The sequence below is a fragment of the Populus trichocarpa genome, chromosome 12 (genome assembly GCF_000002775.5).
Source record: "Populus trichocarpa isolate Nisqually-1 chromosome 12, P.trichocarpa_v4.1, whole genome shotgun sequence".
Lineage (NCBI taxonomy): Eukaryota > Viridiplantae > Streptophyta > Magnoliopsida > Malpighiales > Salicaceae > Populus > Populus trichocarpa.
The window spans coordinates 3,527,753-3,532,813 of record NC_037296.2 but is presented as its reverse complement, the minus strand read 5'-3'; the positions used below and the strand labels follow the sequence as shown (position 1 = coordinate 3,532,813).

Sequence of the window (5,061 nt, the reverse complement as noted above, 5' to 3'; positions counted from 1 at the left end):
ATTAATAAATACAAATTAAATTAAATAGATTGACATGGAGAATAAATAAATAACCCTAACAAAATAATTCACATTAGTTTGACTATTTTTTTTTTTTAGCTTCCCTTCTTGCTTTATATATTTGAATTATAAAAGCTGTATGATGTATTATAAAAATATAAATATTATCAAAAACAAATTGAAGTTTTAATATATATATATATATATATATATAGAGAGAGAGATATAAAAGTACCACGAAATTGAAATAAAAAAGGGGAATGGTCCACATTGAAATTGAAATAAAAAAAAAGAATAATTTCATCTTTATATTTTCTTTATCAGTTATGTGGGTTATTTTTAAATCGATTAAATTGATTAGATTATATTTTTTTTATCAGTTATATGGGTTATTTATAAATCGATTAAATTGATTAGATTATGTTAGGAATATTTCCTACATAATTTAATTTTAAAATAAGACTAAGCAAGGAAGAAAGTCGAGAGATTTTTTATGTTAATTGCATCTTTTTTTTTACTAGTCAGACATGTTGTTTTTAAACTAACCAAATTCATTTGATCATGTCAAGAAACTCCTACACTATTTAATTTTAAACTCAAACTAGACAAGAAAATCAATAATGAAATTACATTTGTACCCTTGATTGAGAAAATTTAATGCCTTAAGTTTGTGGATAATTTAGTTTTTTTCAATTGTTCATTAGTAGTTAAAGGGTGGTTCAAAAGTATGTGGATCATTTCAACTTTATTAGAATAATAAAAAGATTGATTTATCCCCTAGTAAAAAAAATAATTGTTGATAAATGGTATTTTTGTCTTTTTCTTTTTTAAAAAATAGTGAAAAAATATGTTTAGACTTGAATTAAGAAAAATAATTCTAGGCATTCGTTCACAATCAAACAAGCTTTTTAGAGAGATTTTTTTGTTAATTAATTGTATGGTTGGGTTGAATAATTAATTTTAATATTCAAAAAGTTATAGGAATGAGTTATGTCTCTTGATGGTCAAACAAGCTCTCTCGTTATGTTGTTGTAAACGTCATCGCGTCATTTTTTTTATGGTACGATGCGTGTTAGCAATGGAATGACAATTTATTGTTAATGAATGTTTTTGTTTCTCTCTTTCCTCCTCTAAAAAGTACATATTGGTCCTCATTGTTTTTGGTAATTCAAATTTAGTCATTATTTTTTTAGTTTTTAATATATTTTTTTCTTATTCCTTTTATAAAAGTCTTATTTGTTTTTAATTTAGTCTTTTCAAATACAATTTGTTATATATTCTTTTTCCAATTAGGTGCTTATTATTTTGATTTTTAATTTTCATCCTTGGCTTTTTTTTGTTAAAGTTTTATTGGTTTTCAATTTTATTCTTCAATCAAATTTTTTGGTTTATTATTTTTCAATTTGGTCCTCATTCTTTTTATTTTTTCTTTTTTTAAATCTTTTTCTTTTCAATTTAACCCTCTAGTCAAAACATTTTAGTTTCCCTCTCATTTATTTTTCTATTTTTATTTTCACCCTCATTATTTTAATTATATATTTTTTTTATCTTAGAACCTTTTGTATAATTGACTTGTTTTTATAGTTTCATCTTTCAGCATTTAATTTGTTGGAGATTGAGCTTCTCGATTGTTTTATTTTATGGTGTTTTCTGAGTAATAACCTTGATCATAAATTTAAAAAGTTAATGTAGGTCGATATCCCTTCTTTTTTGCTTATTTTCTTTTCTGACTTCAGCATTCAACATTATTTTTTTAAAAAAAAAATTTGTTTTGTGGTTTTTCTCAATTTCTTTTTTATCAGGTTATCTTAGTCTCATGACCGGACCATTGATTTTGCAAGTTAACTCGGATTGACTCGCACCTTATTACATAAGTTACATGTCTATCACACTAACCCGAGTTAACTCAAATTTTTTTTTACCATCTTTTTTTATATAAGAGTTTTATTCATTTACTATCATTGTCTATTTTTTTTATCATTTAATTAAACTAAAACTAAATTATTTAAACTTTTTTTTTAATCAAGAAGCTTATAGAATTTTGGGTTACAAAATAGGGACCCTCTCCCGTTACATGGTAATATAAAAAGCTATGTTACGAGGGCTCTAACCTTGATCATTAAATAAAGTTTTGTTATTAAAAAAAATAAAGAGATAAACTCCTTCAGTCTTCTTTTACTGTAATGATAAATTCATTGGATTGTGAATTGCTACAGTACAATGACATCTCTGCCCTTCATTACAAACATTAAATGGCCTTTCTAGGAGTAAATGGTGGGGATTTTGGATCATATTCTTTTTTTTTAAATAATAAAATTATTACATTACCCTTCAAGTAAAAAAATAAATAAATAAGGGATTAAGGGGTATTTTGATAGTTTCATCATGGCTTTTTTTTATTATTATAATCTATTTGAGTTAGTGGGAAAATCAGCATTTTAATAGATAAAAAAATAATTAAAAAGAAAAAGATAATTATGCACACGCCAGTAAGTGGATACCATTCGTGCCATTTAAGCGGCTTAATTTTGCGACGTCTTCTGAAGGTCAAATGATTCAACCATCATGTTTTCCAAAGCATCCAATGGTGCGCAACTGATGGGATGGCATGTGTGCTGCAATTTGGAGTGGTTTGGCTACCCTAGTTTCCTCCTATTCGGGTCAAGTTCCTAGCTCTGAGGTAAAATCTCTAGAGTTTATTGAGAAATCCACATATTTTTTGGTTTTTAACCTTTCTTAATTATTAGATGTTGGTTAACAATGATTGGATTTGTTTTGATGATTGCTAGAAGTTTTCTTCCTTTTTTTTCATTGTTTCAATCCTTTACTTTTTGGTTTAAATGAGGTTTTCTTCCTCTTCCTTTTATTTCTTTTGTTTGGTCTGTGAATGGTGCTTTCTTTCCTTCTCCATGATTTTATTGTTGTGCTTATCACCTTTCTTGTTTTGTGTTTTTTTCAACACCAGGCACTCTTTACCTCTCTCTTCCTCCACCCTTTATGCCATTCATAGATAAAATTCCAGCTTTTTCTAGTTTTTTTTTTTTGTTTTGTTTTTTTTTGCAGGTTCGTTCATAAAAAAAGATGTGTGGATTGAGAAATGCTTACCACAAAAAATGTTAAATGACTTCGACACCTACATGGCGCTTGAGTACTATGCGACGACTGTGCACTATGTAGTTCCTGCTGGCTACTGCAATGTGTCTTTTCGCCTGTATTTTTTACTTGGATAAGAGAAACTGGAAACCTTTTTCTTTAGTCAGTCTCTTGAGATTCTCATTTCAGTGAAGGCATAACTTTGTTCTGTTTCTTAGTCGTAAAACATCATGCAACTAAAAAGAACGATTTTTTCTTTTTGGATTTGATTGATTATTGTTAAGTAATATTTATCTAGTTTTATTTATTAAGGGTAGAATAGTATTTTCAGTTTAACCTATATATAATTCCTTTGTATTTAGGTTAACTTAAGCACTCATAATAAACATATTATTGAGAATTCTAGCCTCCTTTTATGTTTGATCTGAATTACTTTAACATGGTATCAGAGCCTAGTTGATCGAACCCTTGGCTTGTTAATTTTATGGAACTCGTTGCCCTTGTAGAAATCATGTTCACCAATGTTAGAGCCACTGCTCGTATCAAAATCGTTATCATCATCCACTTCATTCCCTGTAGGATGTTCCAACACGCTCAATGCATTCCTTTGAAGCTTAACTTCATATTCATTTTTCAAAACATCAGACATGGGTTGTTTGACCTATTAAAAGATGGAGGATGAAGATCAAGTTTTGTGCTTGCGGCTGAAGAATTAATATCTGAAACATTATTTTAGATTCTTCAGCTTCTGCAATTTGGTATTTCTGTTCTGTCTCTGCAATTGCTTTGGTATTTTGTCTTCTCTTCAGCTTCTGCAATTTGGTATCAGCTTCTGCAATTTGGTATTTCTGTTCTGTCTCTGCAATTGTTTTGGTATTTCGTCTTCTCTTCAGCTTCTGCAATTTGGTATCAGCTTCTGTAATTTGGTATTTTTGTTCTGTCTCTGCAATTGTTTTGGTATTTCATCTTCTCTTCAGTTTCTGCAATTTGGTATCAGCTTCTGCAATTTGGTATTTCTATTCTGTCTCTGCAATTGTTTTGGTATTTCGTCTTCTCTTCAGCTTCTGCAATTTGGTATCAGCTTCTGCAATTTGGTATTTCTGTTCTGTCTCTGCAATTGTTTTGGTATTTCATCTTCTCTTCAGTTTCTGCAATTTGGTATTTGAGTTAAGTTTCTGCAAAAAAATTTGGAGTGATATTTTGTCTTTCGCTTCTGCAAAATCTGGTATTTCGACTGTCCTTCAGCTTCTACAATTTGGTATTTCAGTTCGTCTCTGCAATTGTTTTGGTATTTCATCTTCTCTTCAGCTTCTGCAATTTGGTATCAGCTTCTGCAATTTGGTATTTCTGTTCTGTCTCTGCAATTGTTTTGGTATTTCGTCTTCTCTTCAGTTTCTGCAATTTGGTATTTGAGTTAAGTTTCTGCAAAAAAAATTGGAGTGACATTTTGTCTTCTGCTTCTGCAAAATCTGGTATTTCGACTTTCCTTCAGCTTCTGTCATGACATCTACTACCAAAGAGATTGTTTGGTTACGTTGGTTACTTGCTGATATGAGAGTTTTCTTTTCTCATCCTACTCCTATGAATTGTGACAACCAAAGTTCTATTCAGATTGCTCACAACTCGGTTTTTATGAGCGAACTAAGCACATTGAGATCGATTGTCATCTTACTCGTCATCATCTCAAGCATGGCACCATTACTTTGCCTTTTGTTCATTCTTCCTTGCAGATTGCAGATTTCTTTACCAAGACGCATTTCATATCTCGTTTTCATTTTCTAGTTGGCAAACTCTCGATGCTTGTAGATGCCGCATCGTGAGTTTGAGGGGAGATGTTAAGTAATATTTATCTAGTTTTATTTATTAAGGGTAGAATAGTATTTTCAGTTTAACCTATATATAATTCCTTTGTATTTAGGTTAACTTAAGCACTCATAATAAACATATTATTGAGAATTCTAGCCTCCT

The 5,061-nt window shown here is 29.6% G+C and overlaps 1 long non-coding RNA gene across 1 annotated transcript; it reads left to right on the top strand.

Annotated features, from left to right (window-relative positions):
- Nucleotides 1-2,499: 2,499 nt before the first annotated feature.
- LOC112323483 (uncharacterized) lies at nucleotides 2,500-3,301 on the top strand. Its single transcript, XR_002976908.2, has 2 exons — nucleotides 2,500-2,680; nucleotides 3,064-3,301. It is a non-coding gene; the product is annotated as an uncharacterized LOC112323483 (long non-coding RNA).
- The last annotated feature ends 1,760 nt before the right edge of the window (nucleotides 3,302-5,061 follow it).